This window comes from Hemicordylus capensis, chromosome 2 (assembly GCF_027244095.1).
Source record: "Hemicordylus capensis ecotype Gifberg chromosome 2, rHemCap1.1.pri, whole genome shotgun sequence".
NCBI classification, from domain to species: Eukaryota; Metazoa; Chordata; class Lepidosauria; order Squamata; family Cordylidae; genus Hemicordylus; species Hemicordylus capensis.
In genome coordinates this window covers 380,368,434-380,389,431 of record NC_069658.1, presented here as the reverse complement: position 1 = coordinate 380,389,431, position 20,998 = coordinate 380,368,434, and the positions used below count along the sequence as shown (strand labels likewise).

Sequence of the window (20,998 nt, the reverse complement as noted above, 5' to 3'; positions counted from 1 at the left end):
GAAAGCAGTACATCACCTAAATGGAAGATTAGATTAGAAAATAAAATCTCCAGGCTCAGATCAGATGCTAGTAAATGGAAAGATATGAAAGACAAGAAGCTGAAGAATGAAGACACCAAACAGTATCTAATCCAAAAATACCACCTAGATTCAAGGAAAATTAGAGAAGTCCTGGAAATAATACAGCAGCAAATAACAGCAGTGTCAAAGAAGATTAGCAGATATGAAGCCAGAATTATACAACACAGGCAGAATCTCCAATTCCAGTCGAATCAGAGACGTTTCTACCAAAGCATTGAAGGAGAAACTGCAAGAAACCTAGAAACACCAAATAAAGAAGAAACAGTGCAATTCTGGGGGAAATTATGGGACAACCCAATAGATAATAATAAAAAAGCAGGCTGGATGAAAGAGGTCAAAAAATGTAACCAACAAATGCAAGATCTAATAATAACACCAGAATTAATAAGTGAAAGAGCAAAGAAAATTAAAAATTGGACTGCTCCAGGTGACGATGAACTGCATGGCTTTTGGCTTAAACACCTAACAAGCTTTCATAAACAACTATCAAAACAGTTCAATCACATTATGAAAGGCGGTGATATTGAACAATGGCTAACAACTGGGAAAACTCATCTCATCATGAAAGACCCAGCAAAAGGTGCGGTTCCAAGTAATTATAGACCAATAACCTGCCTGCCAACCATGTTCAAATTATTAACTGGAATAATAGCAGATGAAGTGATGCAACACTTATTAACTAACAAACAGCTTCCAGTTGAACAGAAAGGAAATTGCCCGAACACCAGAGGCACAAAAGACCAGATGCTGATTGACAAAATGATTTTAGAAAACTGCAAGAGAAGAAAAACCAATCTAAGTGTTGCATGGATTGACTACAAGAAAGCCTTTGATTCATTGCCTCACACATGGATACTAAAATGTTTAGAAACAACTGGTGTCAGCAAAAACATTCAGATATTTATTTAAAAAGAAATGAGCATGTGGAGTACACAGTTAACAATCAGTGGCGAGACACTTGGACAGGTTAGCACTAGAAGAGGTGTTTTCCAAGGGGACTTACTATCCCCTCTGTTGTTTGTAATCGCCATGACCCCACTTTCACAAATACGAAACAAAACAGGCCTCGGATACCAAACATCTAAAACATCAAGTCAAATCAACCATCTGCTGTACATGGACGATCTGAAGTTGTATGCAAAGTCCCAGTCAGAAATCGAATCACTGCTAAACACTGTCCGTATATTCAGTAGCGATATAGCAATGGAGTTTGGATTAGACAAGTGTGCTGCATTAATAATGAACAGAGGGAAAATAAGAAAAACAGAAGGAATAGAACTGCCCAATGGAAGCAAGATCAAGAACCTGGAAGAGAAAGAACATTACAAATACTTGGGCATTCTCCAGGCTGATAACATTGCACACACTGAAGTTGAAAGAAAAATTGGAAGTGAATACACCAGGAGAGTTAGAAAAATCCTCAAGTCCAAACTCAATGGCGGGAACACCATACAAGCCATAAACACCTGGGCTATACCTGTTATCAGATACACTGCAGGAAAAATAGACTGGACCCAGGCAGAGCTAGAGACGCTAGATCGTAAGACCAGGAAAATAATGACCATCAGTCATGCTCTGCACCCCCACAGTGATGTAGATAGGCTATACCTCCCTCGCAGCTCAGGTGGAAGAGGAATGCTGCAAGTCCATCAAACAGTAGAGGAGGAGAAAAGAGGCCTTGAAGAATAAATCAAGGAAAGTGAAGAAGATGCACTTCAAATGGTCAATAACACGAAACTATTCAACACCAATGAAAGAAAGCAGGCCTACAAGAAAGAACAAGTCAAGAACCGAGCAGAAAAATGGAAAAAGAAGCCCCTGCATGGTCAATATTTGCACAATATAAGTGGAAAATCAGACATCACCAAAACCTGGCAATGGCTTAAGAATGGCAACTTGAAGAAAGAAACAGAGGGTTTAATACTGGCTGCACAAGAACAGGCACTAAGAACAAATGCAATAAGAGCAAAAGTCGAAAAATCAACCACAAACAGCAAGTGCTGCCTTTGTAAAGAAGCAGATGAAACCGTGGACCACCTAATCAGCTATTGTAAAAAGATCGCACAGACTGACTACAAAGGTAGCAGGGATGATACACTGGAACATCTGCAAAAAATACAAGCTACCTGTAGCCAAAAATTGGTGGGACCATAAAATTGAAAAAGTGGTAGAAAATGAAGATGTAAAAATATTATGGCACTTCTGACTACAAACAGACAAACATCTGTCATACAATACACCAGATATAACTGTAGTCGGGAAGAAAGAAAAACAAGTTAAAATAATCGACATAGGGATAGCAGAATAGAAGAAAAAGAAATAGAAAAATCACCAAATACAAAGATCTACAAATTGAAATTGAAAGGCTGTGGCAGAAAAAGACCCAAATAATCCCAGTGGTAATTGGCGCCCTGGGTGCAGTTCCAAAAGACCTTGAAGAGCACCTCAACACCATAGGGGCCACAGATATCACCATCGGCCAATTACAAAAAGCAGCTTTACTGGCAACAGCCTATATTCTGCGACGATATCTATAACAACAGCAACAACATTGTCAATAAAATTCAGCCATCTCAGGTCCTTGGGAAGGACTCGATGTCTGGATAAAACAAACCAGTCAATAACACCTGTCTGACTGTGTAAATAAATAATAATAGTAATAATAATTCAATTTCTATACCGCCCTTCCAAAAATTGCTCCGGGTGGTTTACACAGAAAAAAAACAAATAAGATGGACCCCTGTCCCCAGAGGTCTCACAATCTAAAAAGAAACATAAGATAGAGACCAGCAACAGTCACTGGAGGTACTGTGCTGGGGGTGGATAGGGCCAGTTACTCTCCCCCTGGTAAATAAAGAGAATCACCACGTTAAAAGGTGCCTCTTTGCCAAGTTAGCAGGGGCAATTCCTCCTCGCCTTCTCCATGCACTAGCCATTCTGGGTGTGAAAAGACCAAGGTGATCGCCACAATTTTGAGGCAGGAGAAATCTAAAACAAAATCTAAGGCTAGGAGGCGTCTGTAGCTACTCACCAGAGCGATTGCCTCCTTTTCAGGCTAGCGGAGCCGATGAACCACCTGCAGGCTTGTCTTCGGAGGAGCAGATGGCAGCCACTTCTCTTTGCAGTGGTGTGGGGTGGGTGCACTCTCTCCCTGCTGCCTTCGGGGCAGCCTCAGCATCCAGCCCTTCTCAGCACTGCAGATCCACTGGCTCAGCTGCACATGGCCATGTCTTTCATAGTGGTGCCTCCACAGCCTGGCAGCAGGAAGCACTCCTGGCCTGGAGGACTCCCGTATGGCCATGCTAGCTGCTCTACTTTTCATTGCAGTCACGTGCCCACTTAGAGATCTGGCAGCAGAGAGGCACCGTGCGCACACCCCCACCCCCAGCTGTCGTTGGGCAGCCTTTTCACAGCTCCAGCAGGGATGCTTTAAGATTCAGGAGAACAGGGTCTCCTGTTCTCTTTGGCTGCAGGGGATGTGGCAGCAGCAGGAGGTTTCGAGAGTAGCTCTTCCATGTGGATGTGCCTTTCCCCTCAGTGCTGCACATCAGAGGCCAGTGGCTTCAGCCTCTCAGCAGCCCAGCATTCTGCCCCCTCATGGGGAGGTCTGCCACCTCAGTTACAGTGGTGGGTGTTGCAACAGCTCAGCCTTTGGGTGCTGCTGCTGGCCAGACAGCCCATCTGGAGAGAACCTGGACTGCACAAGCAGTCCACCAGTGGCCTGTGCTGCGCACCACCTGCACAGGTCCACCACCGCAGGGTGAAGCTGACTTGAAATGGGAACTGACCTTTGTAGGCAAGCCATGATCTGTCCCTAAAAGGGACAGTATTTAACTTTTTACACTTTAGTTAGGAAAATAAAGTTTTAGTGGAGATCTGGAATTCTGTGTATAGTTGAAATTTGCAGGTATTTGAGCCTTTTTGTTTGATTAGACTCAATGTATACATCTCTTGAGCATGATACATCTTTTATAACACTAAATATTCAAAATTCTATAGTTAATGAACGTTAGAACAGCAATTCAGACATCTAGAGTTGGTTTTTACATATGACAAATCACACTCTGGCATTATGGGAATAAACACTGCGTGTGTGTGCGTGCGCAAGTGCTCTCCTTTTCTCATGCATTCAATTTAATGAATAAGTTCCTGGTTAGCAGCAAACCCTGATTTGAAGGACAATTTGTGTAGTATTTATCTGAGGTAGAAGGTATCAGGCAGGCCTGCTCAACTTAGGCCCCCCTCCAGGCTGTGCAGGAGGGCTGCAGTTGAGCAGCCCTGGTTTAGGTTGATTCTTTGAGTTCATTATTCTTGTCTTGGAAAGTGACACTCATTGGGACTTGATCAGGGTGATCTTTAGGAGGACTGGGGCCACTTAGTAGTGGTACATTATAGGTGCATGATATCGGGAGTATCAAAACTCTGATGGGAGAAAGGGAGGAACTATAGTCTCCAGCATCCCCGTGCTTTTTCCTAACATTCCCAGCCTCCTGTACATGACTCCCAATCCTCCCTATGGATGCTCCCAGCATTCTCACCACCCACCAGCCTTCCCTGCACCAGTGCTGGGTTGGGATTTAGAGACCACCACCATACTATCTGGGGCAGTGATCAGCTGCCTCCCCATGGTGGGAGGAGGGAATGGCTCTATCTGGACTTCTGATACTCCCGATAGCTCAGCTCTAGCAGATTATAAGTGTGCATCTGGTGAATTGACTTGCTCTGTACTTGGCTCTTTGTTACACAAGAGCAGTGTTAATAAAGCAGGGTACCTTGGCTACCAGTGGCTCAACTTGTAATTAGCACTTATATTTCCATTCTTATCAAAACTCTTGTGTGCTTGTGGTCAGCACCAAGGAAGGCTGCGTTGTGAGTTTTTTGTTTGAGTATGTGTGCGTGCATTTAAAGATGACTGATGCAAGAGAACCCAGGGAAAACCAATGAAGAACCACCTTTCCTAGGGCAAGGTTTCAAGCCTCGCCTGAAATATTTTCCCATGCTCCTTTTATGCCAACTTAGTTGATAAATGAAAATGGAATAAGGTATATTTCTTCTAACCAGTCAGGTGAGTCCTAAACTGGCATACTGCATTACAATCTGTCAATAGGATCACAACTTCACTAAAGATATTTAAGAACCCAAGGTGACTTTCAATAGAGAGAATGGGGTTGTAGCTTAGTGGTAGAGCATCTGCTTTGTATACAGAAGGTCCCAAGTTCAGTTCCTGGCATCTCCAGGTACAGCTGGAAAAGTCCCTGTCTGAAACCCTGGACGGCCCCTGCCAGTCAGAGGAGACAAAATTGAGTTAGATAGACCAATCAACTAGCTCAGTATAAGGCAGCAACCTATGTAGTAGTAACACAAGTCTTGATAAATCCCAGGTACCAGGGAGTCGTGGCACCTAGACTAGGATATTCAGGGATAGAGTTATTTAATAAAATTTTCTTGTTTCAGGCAGCCCTGTTCTAAGTATGTTCCTCTGTTGTGCTTTTCTGTGCCTTACACCGATGGGCTTGCGCCTGCGCAGTGACCCCAGAATCTGGCAGGAATCCTGCCCCCTCTCCTCTATACGGCTGCACCAGCCTCTCCTTCCTCAGTCTTTCTTTGTCCGCGGACAGATGACACCTCTTCAGAGCACTCCGAGCTTCTCTTAAAAGACAAACAAAAAAATCATTCAGTTAAGTTTCTCCATTTTAATTCCTTTTAATTTCCTTTCCTATCCAGTTTTTTCTCCTGTCATGTTTTGATGTGTTGGTTTTTCCTTGTGTCTCCCCTCCCCTCCCCTCTCATTCCCCATTTGGGGAGAATCCTCTTTAAAACCTACCTGCTTGTATGGCCTCAAAAGTGGTCAAAGCTACTTTTAAAAGTGCACCCGCTGTGCCGCTAAATTACCATCCATTGCTGGATGGTAGGCCACTACTTCCCATCTTTCGCAAATGGGGGAAACCTCTGGTCAACCTCTTTGCCTCCACGGAGAATACCCAGTGTTCTCTCTTCTGCTTCAGAGCTAGATAAGGGCCTGCTCAATGGGCGACATGTTTGCTATCTCATGGACCGGCACCTGCCTACCTCTTTCCCCCGATGTGTCTGTTCCCAAGGATACTTCTGAAAATCCAGCAAGAATCCCTCGACTGCATCCTCATTGCCCCATTGTGGCCCCAACGCCCATGGTTTCCCACATTGCTCTGCCTTTTTGCTGGAGCCCACATCTTCCTCATCTCAGCCCCCACCTCTTTGCCCAGTCAGGGGGCAAATACTTTACCCGGACCCTCAGTCTCCGACTTACTGCCTGGAGGATACAACTTTGTTCCCTGCTAGGCTCCAACAGATCCTAGAGGCGGCATGAAAGCCCTCTACTCAATCCTCTTATTCACAGAAGTGGAAACACAGACTTTACTCTTCTCCAGAAACCTTTTAGACACTGCTCTGATGCCTGAGACAGTCTGCTTGTACCTACTTCATCTAAAAGAAGGGGATCTCAAATGCTCATCTCTTAAAGTATATTTGGCTGCCATTTTGGCCTATATAGCAATAGCACTTACATTTATATACCGTTTTATAGCTGGAGCTCTTTAAGCGGTTTACAATGATTTAGCATATTGCCCCCAACATTCTGGGTACTCATATATGCCTCCCGCTTGTCCCTCATGGTTTAAGAACCCCACTATCAAACGTCTCCTTAGGGGTTTTCAACACAAATTTCCAGTTGACCTTATCATGTCACCGGCATGGGACCTTTTCTTCGTTTTCTCCATCCTTATGAGTCCACCTTCGAACCCTTGGCTACAGTTGACCTCCGCTTACTATCATGGAAGGTGGCCTTTCTAGTAGCAATTACGTCAGCTCACCGTGTCAGTGAACTCGGAGCCCTTCGGGTGGATACTCCTTACCTGATCTTTCACAAGGACAAGGTAGTTCTCCGTCCATATGTCACGAGTGTTCTCCCTAAAAAATTTTCAGCTGTGTGTAGAATGAATTTTCTTCTGGGCTGCAGTATCAAGGCAGTGTGTGCTCATGTATATTCAGAGTGGGACCTTCCTGATTAAACCTGAGCGGGATCCAAAATCAACTGAGCGGATATCAAAAAACGTGTGAGTGTGTGGAAATGTGCATGCCTTAGAGGGAACACTGCTTACTACCCAAAGTGGTTTCTTCTTTCCACCGCTCTCAGCTGTTGGTGCTCCCGACTTATTTTCCTGATCCTAAAGATCTAGCAGAACACAGCCTACACTCAGTCAGAAATGTGTTAGTTTTCTATGTGCAGCATACCGCCCCATAGTGGACGTTGACCTCGCTGTTCGTATCCTTTGCCACTCGGCAAAAAGGTCACAAAATCTCTGTTCCTACCCTTTCCTGTTGGATTGTGAATATGATTCAACTTGCTTACCAGCTGGTGCGTCAGCCTCTCCCATTACCTGTGAAGGCTTATCCGACTAGGTCAGTAGCCACTTCCGTTGCATGTGATCGTTCTGTCCCTCTGGAGACCACCTGCCAGGCAGCAACCTGTTTCTCGCGGTTGTCTAGCACTATGCCTTGGATGTTCAGGCATGCAAACATGCTGCTTTCGAGAGGGCCATTCTACAGTCGCTCTTCGCTTGATCCCACCTCCAGGAAAGCCTAAGCTTGCAATGTGCCCATGGGCGTAAGGCACAGAAGATCAAGATGAAAAAAGATGGGTTGCTTACCTGTAACTTTGGTTCATCCTCCCTTCCTCCCCACACTACTTGGTGGATAGGCGGACTCAGACTGAGGAAGGAGAGGTCGGTGCAGCCATATAGAAGAGAGGGGGTGGGGCTCCCACCAGATTCTAACAAGCTTGGAACGCTTCTAATCGAGGCTTCTGCGCAGGCGCAAGCCCATCGGTGTAAGAGCAAAGATGACCTCTAGAAGAACCAAAGTTACAGGTAAGCAACCTGTCGTACTTGTAAAAGGGTTAAAGGACAGCCCATTTACCCTCCACCGTATCTGTCACATAGTCTGGTAATTTTGTAAAGTGTCTGTCTGGCTTCCCAATTTTGGGTTGACTCCTAGATACAAAGAAAATTTGTCAAGGCCTGCAGTAACAAAAAATACAAAAACAGCAGCCACAAAACCTCTATCTCTTTAGTGTGCTTCTTCATTCTTCAACTATATGGCTTCGTTTCTTACAAAACCCTCAGGATTTCTTTTCATGAATGCAAAACCAGTATATCTGGTCTCTTACTTTAAAAACAATTTGCGATAGCTGTTATCTAAGTGTGTAACTTCCGTGTATGCATGTAGAATTGAGAATTAGTCTTTCTATACAGTATATATCACTTCTATGTAACAGAAGGTTATGTCCATTTTATGCCCTCAGTTTTGCCATGTTAGAATGTGAGGGAATTCACACTGGGGAGAGCTGTGTCCTGTGGCCTTTTCTCAGATCTTTTAAACATAGTTAAGGAACTGGCTGTATTATATCTACAGCAATCCTTGGTGCTTATGCACATGTTGCATCATGCAAACTCTAAAGATGGTTGTGTTGATTCTATGGGGCTTACAGTATAAAACAATTTTTAGGCAAAATATAACCTTTGTTATGTTAAGATGTAAACTTGCTGCTTCAGTGAACAAATACAAGTGTTTTGCAACCTAAATTACTAGGAAAACAAGTATCGCAAAGTGATACTTTGCTGGATACTTCCATTACATGGATACATTAATGGATACTTCCATTACATGGAAGTGTAATGGCTAGCGTGTTGGACTAGGGCCGGGGAGACCCAAATTCAAATCCCCATTCAGCCATGATATTAGCTGGGTGACTCTGGGCCAGTCACTTCTCTCTCAGCCCAACCTACTTCACAGGGTTGTTGTGAGGAGAAACCTAAGTATGTTGTACGTTGCTCTGGGCTCCTTGGAGAAAGAGTGGGATATAAAATGTTAAATAAATAAATGTAGAAATGTATGGGAGGCATAGTTGTGCTGAAAGTGTAGTAATATGAGAGAGCACTTACTGGATTCCTGGGCTGTGACATTTGTTTTCTTAAATAGAAGAATTGGGCTCTCATATTATAAAGTTCATTGCATCATCTTTCCAAAGGCATGCTCATGCTGTAGGTATCACATATTGTTTTTGACAGGTATTTTGAATAGATGTTAAATGTTAATATTTTTACCTGAACGTGACCCAAACAATGTTTTGTGGAACGAGATTAAATATATTAGGGTGGAAACATACTTGATGTCTTTAAAAATAAGCTTTGTGCCATGTGTGGTATTCTACATATATCTAGGTTTTAATATTTAAGAGGAATTGAGTTTCTGTATACACATAAAACATAAACAGACACAGCAGGAAAACTGAATCCCATTTCCAATTCATTTCCATGAATTCCCATTTCTGTGGAATGCGCTCCCTGCTGAGATACGATCCTCCCCATCTCTGGCAATCTTCAAAAAACACCTGAAAACCCATCATCAATTTTATTACAGCCATTGGCCAGCAAAAATAGAAATAACAAACATGTCCAATACAACAATCAGTAAACTATGCTAAAACAAAATACAATCACTTATAATAAATTACTTAAAAACAATAGACAGCTTTCGCAATTAAGCGCTTAATTGGGACCTTAACCTAATGGCAATATAGAAAAATTTGGCTACAGTTTTTGTAATCTCAGAGCTTAAATCCGTGAGACAATAATATGTATAAAAGAGCTCACACCTTCCAGGAAATTTGAGTAACAGAGGGGAAATAAGTTCTTCTCTGGCATCCCGATACAAAGAACAATATAGCAAAACATGGGTGACAGTTTCCAGGAGGCCAGCACCACAAGGGCAAAAAACCGTGATGATCTTTAGCAAACCTCCGTTCCAAAAGATAAGTGGGCAACACAGTTTAACCGGTCCGAGCAAATGAAACCCAAAATTTAGAAAAATGCAGCGTTGTTAAATAATTAGCACTTCTATCTCCCAAAGGTGGCAAAATCCCAAAATGTAAAGGGGAGCAAGACCTAAGTTCCTGCTGTTCAATATCATGCAACCAGAGAAATAACATTTCCTTCACCTTATTATATTCCCAAGTGAGAAGTTCTGAAGGAGAAAGGCATAATTTTATTTACATATGTTAGCCAAGGGTTAGGATAAGAATCTACCCATAAATATTGGAAATTCCTGAATCTCTGAACAAAGTATATGCAGGAAACAGGAATGATTTCCATCTCTTTATTTTGTTCAACGCAATCTGATTATATATAGTGTGGAAGCTGCAAGAGAGTGAATTTATTTTTAACAGGGAACTTGTTAAATGAAATCACCCAAAGGTAGCTATATCTTTGACAACCCACATGACTGAATTTAAGCTTGAAACAGCACAACTTCCAAAGCAAAAAGTGAAATCGGGTGTGTGTTTTTTTTCGTGTTCCCCCTTGTCATTTTTAGCTGGATACTAACCTAACACCTTATCTTACAGATCTACTCTTCGCTGTTTAAATGTCACAAATGGAATTTAAAGAGTAGTAACTGGAGGAAAACAGTCAAGGATAATCTCTGCATCAAGGTAAGGTCAACTCCCCCACCCCACCCTGTGTATAAATCTATGTTATGTGATCTGAAGCATGAAGGTACATCTTTGAGGGCTTTCTTGGTATATCCTGTGCATTGTAGGTCTAGATGGTTGTAAAGCAGAGCTATTACCATTATAATAAGGTTGCAGATAAATTAAACTATTTAACTTTGGTGTATTCGCTGAGAACATGCATTCCTCCTGGTCTATGAACAGTCACACCATTGGAATATGTCCCTGTGTAGAGCAACTTTGGAGAATTCTAGGTCTTTAAAGTAGAACCATACTGAGTGTTGGGACATTTAAATCAGAAAGAAGCATCCCACCCGTATCACCTATGGATATGTTCTGCGTCTTGCATACAGTCATTGCTTTCTGTCACTCAAGGTTGTTTACCTTACCTAGAGTTTTTCAAATCTACCTTGTTAAAAAAAAATCCTGTGCTAGTGATTTGACTTTGTTGTTATGCCATTTCTGTGCCTTATTTAGTTGGAGTTGGAAAATAAAACTTAAAAATACTCCTAGTGAAACCATAACCATGAGTTCATACTCAAAAGTCCCCTAATTCCATTTCAGATGCTGGTGCTACTTGTAGGTTGACCGACCAACCTTAAATGGGGATGGTGCCAATCAGATTTAAATGTAAAAACACCAGCTAGCAGAGTCTAGTTGGCTATACACCAGGGATAGGCAACCTTTGGCACTCCAGCAGTTGTTGAACTACAACTTGCATCATCCACAGCCACAATTTTGTGATTGGGGACAATATGAGTTATAGTTAAATAACAGCCGGAGTGCCAAAGGTTGCCTACTCCTGCACTTTCCCTCCCCTGTGGATATCTGTAGAACAGCCACTTAGTTACTTGTTCAATTGCTTGCCTGCTCCTTTAGGATTCCTTTTTTAAAAAGATACTGCAAGCAAAACATTCTGTTAAGATACAGTGCAATCCTGTGCAAATGTACTCAGAAGTAAATCCTATTATGTTCAGTGGAGCTTACTTTCAGTTAAGTGTTAGTAGGATTGCAGACTTATAATTACTTGACCCATTTATAGAAAAACCCTCAATATGATCCTGACTAGTAATTCTTCATGGTCTTTGTGCATCACATTTGGGTTTGCGCCTGTGCAGAGCCAGAGTTCAGATCTTTCCAGAACTTTACCATAAAAGGAAAAAAAGTGGGAAAGTGCTCCCCTACCTGTCTCCTCAGTCTGAGCGGCCACTGCAGCTACAGCGTCGTTGGTTCTTCCCTCCAGCTTTTCCTGTCTTCAACAAATTAGTAAACTGATAACCAAATTACTTGCCCCTTTTATTTGGTGGTTATTTGTCTTTTGTCTACTTACACCCTCTATATACTTTGTCCTGTTCATTTTGCGTGCTATTTTCACCTCATGATCCCACCCCACCCCATTTTTCCTTACTTGTCCTCCTAAGCCACAAAAGTTACATTCAAACATTGCACAGAATGCGCTACTAAGATCCCCTCTTCAAACAGCGTCTCTCTCTGCGTGTCTTGTCTGGGAGTGTCTCACCAGACTCCTGCCTTATTTGCCACAGCTTTACTAAGCAGGCCCGCTGTAACTGGGCAGCACCCCTCCGCGCTTTACTTAGGGAACAAGTGCTTCAGACTAGTTTGTTCATGGCAGAAGCTACATACCTAAATCCCTCTTGTACTGTGGCGAAGGGCAGATGAGTACCGATGCAGGCAGACCTGGGAGAAAGATCTGAACTCTGGCTCTGCGCAAGCACAAATCCAAGTGTGAATTCACAGAAGGCCATTTGAACTACAGTTACAGGTAAGAAACCTGCCTTTAGTAATTGTCAGTCAATGATTCTCTCTGTTCCTTAAATTATTTTATCAATATCATAGGAAAAGCAACCTAATGGCGCAGCGGGGAAGTAACTTGCCTAGGGAGCAAGAGGTTGCTGTTTCGAATCCCCACTAGTATGTTTCCCAGACTATGGGAAACACCTATATTGGGCAGCAGCAATATAGGAAGATGCTGAAAGGCATCATCTCATGTGTCGGAGATGGCAATGGTAAACCCCTCTTGTATTCTGCCAAAGAAAACCACATGGCTGAGTGGTCGCCAGGAGTTGACACCAACTCAACGGCACAGCTTTACTTTTATCATAGGAAAGGAAGGTTGTGCCATTGAGTCGGTGTTGACTTCCTGGCGACCACAGAGCCATGTTTACCATTGCGCCCCCCACCCCGCAGTATGCCTGTTTAAAAGCTGAAGATGGGAACAAAGCATTTCAAAATCTATGCTTTCCTCTTGGCTCCTATTTCAGTTCTTTTCGTTCCATATGTCTGTCTTGAATTCAAAGTCACCAATGCTCCTTGCTCAATTTACTGCACAACCATTGAATTTTCTCCCTCATCCATTGAATTTTCTCCCTCATCGCCACTTTCATTCTTTCACTTCTCACTTCACAAGGAATCGTTTCTGTAACTTCCAGACAGCTGATTCCTTACAAATGTGTCCTTTTTCTTGTCTTAACTATTGTCTCCTTATCTTAATTTGTTGTCATAACCTCAGTTTTGCCCTAATTTGCTTTATCTGCCAGATCTACTGTGTGGTGTTAAAAAAACAGCAAACTAAGCCATATTCTGAGGGCAAGGAACCTCAGATTTTGCAATGAACATAAATTATGCAAAGTACACTTATAGATTTTTATAATGCTACTTCTAGGATTCAGGTTTCCAAATAATTCTGGATTTTGTATATAAGAAACAAAGCAAAAAGGGAGTTGATATAAAGGAATGGCAGGGAGAAGAAGTGGGATGGGACTAGACAACAATCAAGCAAAGAAAAACTTGATTAGCTCTACCTGAAGAAACTGAAAGTATTAGCTCGTAACTAAAATGATGATCCACATCACCTTAAATTAAAAGCGTTAATTGAGTCTTGAAGTAAAAACTTCTCCTATAATAAGGTGGAAGAATAACATGCTGATAATGCATCTAACTTAACTGATACTGATGCACTTATCACGAGTTCTGTATAGTTTGGTGTAAAGAATAAGCATTTGTACTTTGGCTGTATCTATGCAAAATAAAGAGAATGACTTATCGACTACATCCAAATTGATTTTCTTCTACAGAATACTGCATGGCCAAATGGACCGGGATTGGTGGTCTACAACTCTGCATGCTTAGTCTACAGCTCCATATTTTTCATAAAATGTTTGGGTTGGAAAATGGTGTAACGTCTTGATTAAAATACTATGCAAGCATTCAGAAATTTACATATCCCATGTTACCTTTTGATGTTGACTTTTTGTATAACTGTGAGTAATTTATTTTGGAGAGTGTAAAGCAGGGATGACTGACTTAGCGGCCCGTAGGCTAGATTTGGCTCTCTTTCAAGGTAAATAAGAACTTGGAGCCCTGCTAGATTTTAATTGAGGTGTGATTAAAATGTTTGCCCACAGTCTGTCTTGTAAAGAAAATAAATATACTGTTACATTTCTTTCACAGATTTTATCTGTATTGCAGCTTATACCTAAAAAAAAATATACCGGTATGTACTCCATAACTGTGAAGCCTTTGCTCCTAGGAGGTTGCATCTTTATTATAAAGCTAGATGTTTTGGGAGGGAGGGGTCACTTGCATGGGGCAAGTACACTTTTGGACTATTAAGAGAATAGTGGCTCTGAAACTCCAGGTGTTCATTAACTTGTGTAAAGGGAGAGGTGCTAGGCTCCTAGAGAATCATGTAAGAAGAAATGTTTGTTGGGTAGTAGTCTGGAAAATGTAGGTTATCTTCATGAAGATCTTGTTATGGAGAACCAAAATGAAACAAAGCCATTAGCTAGATCTTCATAAAATGTCTCCATTCAGGAACAGCTCATGTATAATATTTACTATCTTTAGGCTGTCAGTCTTAAATCTTATCCTGGGTATTTTAAATTATGTGCTTTTAAACATTTTGTAAACTCATCCGCATCCTGGAAACATAAGCCTAGATTCTGCAGTTGGAATGTATTAAACCTTGATTTTTTGGTTTGAATGTACTTTGCAAATGGGAAACTTGCTTAATTGTATCATTGATATGTTTAAAGTGTGTATGGTTGGGTGTGGAAAGGCTCAGTTCAGTCACCATGCCAAACCATAGTTTGCAGTAGTCCTGTGCTTATTCAGCTCTGAATATTCAAAACTAGATAATGTGCCTGTGGTCTCTGGCCCCATGCGTAGGTAGCCATTCCTATTGCTCACATCTACGTAGAATGATGCTGCACACAGCTCTGGGAAGCAACCTTAAAAGGAACCAGAGCTGAAAGATGCACATGGAGTGCTGGGAAGTATCCTCCGTCCCCAATGCTCCATGTGCACATTCCCAAACATAACTTCCTGTGATTCTAGTTCTCTCTTTCCCCAGTGCTGTGTACAATACCGTTCTGTGTGGAGGTGATTGGGTGGAAATGTTTGCCTCCATGCAGGGCCGGAAGCAATGTGCACATTATTCAGCATCAGCCTTTTGAAGCTGAATAATTATACAGGACTAGCTTGCAGCAACTACAGTCTAAAACCCAAATAATAGTTTAAAATTCCAAACATACAGCAAATAATAGTTGTCTACTTTTATTTTCCATCTGCTCAGCATTCTAGTCTCTTGGTGCCATGGTCCCTGGAGGCAATTCCTATGTCACACCAACCCGCAGTTAGTGCATTCGCTAACTTCAAACCATGGTTTTTTATTTTGGTGTGCTGGTTCATTACAAACCATGCGTTGTCAGTTCAGACATCATGCTTCCTTAACTGTTCAGTTCAGCTTCTTTAACCATGATTTGTCATGACACCTAAATTGAATCAAAGTGTTGTGAGAGCTTCTTCAGAGAATAGGAATGAAAAGTTCCTCCTGTGAGGAAAATGAAAGAATATTGGCTATCTTTTTCACAGCTATGGGAATCAGAAGCTAGTGATTTAATATTTATAAACCATGTTTTGCATTAAAGGTAGTACACAATTATTCAAGATAAATATTAGAACAAAATTAAACAAGGCTGGATCTTGTCTGAATGAACAAAGTGATACTGCATTTTTATCAGACTTTTAAAAACATGGTGTAATCTATCACTGTCTTATGGATTTGTATGTTACAATGTGTAATTTTAAATATAATAAAAGGAAATAATAAAATGCATTGTGAAATAGTCATAGTAACTTTGTTTTAAATTAGTGAAAGCTAACAGTTATCTTGATGCTCTTCCAATATTTGCCTTAATGTTGCCTTGCTCTGACACTGTTGCTCTGTTCTCAGTTTATATACGTACCATCTGACTCTTGATTATTCAGAAGTCTGTCAGTGTGTAGGGAACAAGATATAAGAGTTTAGTGCCTCTGCTTGTTTTCTTTGGCTGCCATACCTCCATCTTCAGTTCTTATTTAACTTGAAAAAAACCTCCATGTAGCATCTTGGGGGAGTAGTAACAATAATAATTTATTTGTTGGCTGTCCTATAACCTACCTCTGGACGGTTCGCTAAGTAAAACAATTGAATAATTAAGAGTATATTAAAGTGCAATAACTGGCTGACCCTGCACAGAGCATCTGTGTGACAGTACACTCCCCCCACCTTCTGCCTCAGTCTCCCGTTTGCCTCCTGCCCTCCCCGCCCCACCTCCTGCCCCTGTCTCTCTTGTCCTCCCCGCCCCACCTCCTGCCCCTGTCTCTCTTGCCCTCCCTGCCCCACCTCATGCTGACTCCGCACAGAGCCTCTCACCTCACCGGGTGGCAGGCCACCATTTTCGTATGGTGCTTGTCAGCCATTGGGCAGCCCAGCTGCTCCCAAGCTTGCCTCTCCTCCCCGCTTGTTGTCTCTCAGTTGGTCAAATGTTCACCTCCTTCAGCCGTGACTTGCCTCAATCGCGACCCCTGTGGAGTCCCACCAACCACCTCCTAGTGCATGCTTCTCCCTCCCGCTCCTGCATGTGTCGCCCCCTCTGGGCCCACCATTGGTTGCGGCTTCAGTGGGGGCGGAGATTGCCACAATCCCACACATCCCCCTGGTTCGTCTACAGGAATAAATAATATAGATAGATAATATAATAAAACTTAGTACAGGATACTTCATACCTTGCTGTTACACAGTTTGGCTGAGATGTTTTCAGTGTGTCCATTTTGCTGTAGCACTATCCGCTTATGCAAAGTAACGATTGCTTTTTGCCATTGTAGAGGTGTCACATCATGACCAGCCTGGTTCATCTTTGAGTAAGGAACTCCTTTAGTGAATGCATGGCTAAAGTGACACTGGTGGGCAAGAAGGGAGTGAAGGTGCGAAAACCTGGTGAGGTGTTAGGTGCGGTCACGAACATATTCAAGTGTTTCTCTTTTATACTAGACCTAAAGGTTTTTTAATTGAAACATTTCCAGTTTGGGTCTTCAGAGGCAATGATTTACGTATGTTCAATATCCCACAGATTTGTGTCATGTGGGTGTATTGGATGTTTTAAGATGCAGAGTAGAATAGTTTGAGGTTTTGATTAGATATTTCAAGAACAGTGGTTTTGACTGACTGCTAGCAGGATGAAACGTTGGTATTTCTGGCTTCCACCCCACTTCAGCGTAAAGCCCTGAGAAACCAGACTTTTTAAAGTTTTGGACCCAGATTCCTTTCCTATACAAAATCATCTTAAACCATGGTCTTCAGCTTTCCTCCTTCCTGTAGGAGGGGAGCTGGTCTTGCGGTAGCAAGCATGAATTGTCCCCTTTGCTAAGTATAGTCCACTCTGGTTTGCATTTGAATGAGACTACATGTGTGAGCACTGTAGTACTCACCATCATCATGGGGATGTGGCTGCTCTGGGAAGAGCACTTGAATATAGGGGTGTGCAATTCGGGTTTTCGGTGATTCGGTTCGGGACCTGAACCGAATCACCCCCGTTCTGTTCTGTGCCCGAATATGGGCTTCCCGAATCACCCCTGATTCGGTTCGGATTCGGATTAAATCCGAATTGATTCGGGTAAGAAAAACGGGTCCCAGGGGCAAAATAGTGGGGTAGGGTGGTAGTGCCCAATGGGTGGAGGCTACCACCCAAGTTTCAGGGGAATTGGGCAAAGGGCTGATTTTTGGGGAATTGTTGAAGTTTACGCGTCTTTAAGTTTTTTCTCCATAAAGAAGCACTGAGGTGTCAGCAAATGTATAGCTTCACATGGGGGGCAAAGGGGTGGCCTAGAGCAGTGTGGGGTTGGTGGTAGTGCCAGGTAGGGGCAAGGAAGCTACCTGAATTTTTTCAAAGGATTTGGGCAGAGGGCTGATTTTTGGTAAATTGTTGAATACGCGTCTTTAAGCTTTTTCCTCATAGGGTATACAAGGAGCTTTCAGCAGCCCCATAAGTGCACTTGGGGGGTGCTGGGGTGGCCCAGAGCGAGTGGTAGTGTAGTGCACATAGGGTGCCAACCACCCCCATGGGTTTCTATGCTGCTGCTTCTTCTTCCTCAATACTTCTTTATGGAGAAAAACGTTAAAGACGCGTAAACTTCAAAAATTCCCCCAAAATCAGCCCTTTGCCCAGTTCCCCTGAAATTTGGGTGGTAGCCTCCACCCATTAGGCACTACCACCCCACCCCACTATTTTGCCCCTGGGACCCAAAATTCGAGCAGACGTCACACCAGACCTTTTTGCACTGAAATCAATGGAGGCAAAAAGGCGGGAAATTCAAAGAGACGTCATCCCGAATCACCCGAATTTTTCGGGCACGAATCAGGGGTGATTCGGCTCGGGCCCAAAAAATATCAGGGGGCATCGGGGGTGATTCGGTTCAGCCCCGAATCACCCGAAATTGCTTGTTTCAGGCACAGATCGCTCTGTGCCCGAAACGTTTTTCACATCCCTACTTGAATGCACAAGGTTCCAGGTTCCCTCCCTGGTATGTCCGCTAGGGCTGAGAGAGACTCCTGCCTGCAGCCTTGGAGAAGCCGCTGCCAGTCTGTGTAGACAGTACTGAGCTAGATGGACCAATGATCTCAGTATAATACAGCTTCCTATATTCCTAGCCTTGGGGTTACTTACAAGCTTATTGGGGGGTTCCTTAGAGAGACATTTGGTAATGCTTATGGACAAACTGCCTGAAAGACTTCCCTGTCATTCTCCAAGTGCCCCCACTGACCTAAATGTCCTCTCTGCTTCAAAGTCAGCTTCGTATTCGGAAGAACCACAAGAGCTGAAGCGGCGAGGTAGATGACTGGAGCGCAAGTGGAGGAAAACTTGGCACGATTCTGACAGGTCACAACAGAGCACATTTGAAGATCTATGCTATGGCAATGTGGGCGGCAAAGAAGATGTTCTTTTCTGCTTGCATTGCTTTTGCAAATTCATGTCCAGTGGAGTTTAGGATTGAGAGGGGGCTAATTTATAGGATTAATTTGGATCACTTTCAGTTTGTGACTCCTGAGGATGTGCACAAACTGCTTTGGACTGTGCATCCTATAACCTGTTCTCTTGACACTTGCACAACGTGGCTTATTTGGTCTGGTAATCATATTATCAGAGAAGGCCTGGTAAATACTTATAAATGCTTCTCTGAAGGAGGGCAGATGTCTCCTTGTCTTAAGGAAGCTGCTATTAGACTTTATTTGAAGAAACCTGCATTGGATCCCAAGGAGTTTGCTAATTGCAGATCTGTTTCTAATCTTCCATGACTGGGCATGGTGATTGAGCAGGTGGTATCTTCTCAGCTTCAGGCAGTTTTGGATGATACAGATTATCTAGACCCATTTCAAACAGTCTTTCTAGTGGGCTATGTGGTCTAGACTGCCTTGGTCAGCCTGATGGATGAGCTTCGATTGGCTGTCGACAAAGGGAGTGTGACTTGGCTGATCCTTTTGGCTCTCTCGGGGGCTTTTGATACCATCAACCATGCTATCCTTCTGAGTTGCCTGAGGAAGGTGGAATATGTGTGTGCTTGTGAAGGTTGCCTTTTTTATTCTGAATGCAAACAATGTGTGCTGTGGCTGCTCCATAAAGTACCATGGAGGTGACTGTATCAAATGTCTTGCATATGGCAAGATTGCTTGCATGTGTGGTACTTTTCTCGTATGCCAGTCAGTCAGCTGACCCAGAGTAGAATCTAAGCCTCTTCTGCTTCATTCTTCAGTTGAATTACCGTTTGCCATTTCATCCCAAACTGCTTCAGACAGTGCAGTGATTGAGGGCCTTTGCCTTTCTAGACTGGCCAAGGGTATATGACACCAGAATTCAGTGAGACAAAGCAATAATCCCTTCACAAAAGGAGCCTTGCATATGCTTACTGGTGTTCAGGTATAAGAGATAGAAATTATCAGCTAAAAGTGTCAGTTCTATACAGGTTAGAAGTGCCCAGGAGTCCAGCCTATCACAAAGTCCATTGTACTTGCTTTGAGATGGAGGAGCTTCCTTTGTGAGCTTCTGGAAGGAACAGAGTCCAGTTCCTCCCAGAAGCTTCAGACACTCAAGTTAGATCACAGGAAGGTTCTTCCTTGCCCATGCAAATGTTCTGGATGCTGCCCACTTTAAAAATAAACAAGCACCATATTCTGAAAGACTCTGACCTTCTAGAACATGGTGGTATCTGTTAACAGGCAGAGTGGTGCTAATGCAAGAGAAAAGCATACCATTTTCCTCCGCTGTCATCTTTCTGTGTACTTCTATCAAATATTTTCTATCTTGTTTTCTAATATGTGTCTCTTGTAAGCTTACAATGTCCAAACTTTGTTTTTTAAGAAAATGAAAAACTTTAACCCTTTTGGTTTTGCTATTTAACCCATTAATGTTCCATGAAGCTATTTTGTAATCCATCTTGACTACTTAGAATTATGTGTTGAAGGCACTGGGTGCTCAGAGGTTAAAGTTTTTTTGTATTTCCGCCAAAATTCTTGCGCTTTGGGGAGCTCTGTAAATCTGTTCCTCTTTCCCTTGTAGAAAAAGGAGACCCCTTCAGGTAGTTCCCATCTAAAACGTATTCCATTGGCGTTCAAAGCAACTGTCAAAAAAATTGTAATCCTTATGTTTCCTTAAAATCCTGGCTGGTATTTCTTTCAGAACTTTTACCTGTTGGGCTTCAGTAATAAGGGCTTTGGCAAAATGTGCTTTGAGTATCTGCTCTGTAATTGATTTAGAATTGAATTGAACCATGCAATCCCTAGCTAATTTATTTTTTGTGGCAAATTCAGAATTCAGGCGAAAAGCTGCATCAATCTGCGGATCCATCTCTTCACTTGAAATTCCCAAGAGTGATGCAAGTTCCTCCCTAAGCACTTTTTTAATGTCTTGACCAGTTTTTTCTGGGATTCCTCTAAACCTCAAAAACCGCTCTTTTTGCCTCAATTCCAACAAAGCCATTTGATCTAATAATTTTTCCCTGTCATCTCTTAGTGATCCTATGTCTAAACTGGATCCCTCG

The 20,998-nt window shown here is 42.6% G+C and overlaps 1 protein-coding gene across 2 annotated transcripts in view; it reads left to right on the top strand.

Moving 5' to 3' along the window:
• BRD4 (bromodomain containing 4) overlaps window positions 1–20,998 on the top strand; it is a 138,915-nt gene that overhangs the window by 30,573 nt on the left and 87,344 nt on the right. For both annotated transcript variants that reach the window (XM_053294383.1, XM_053294384.1), the window contains exon 2: window positions 10,520–10,606. The gene's annotated coding sequence lies outside the window, so the exon portion shown is untranslated. The remainder of the gene's footprint in view (window positions 1–10,519; window positions 10,607–20,998) is intronic.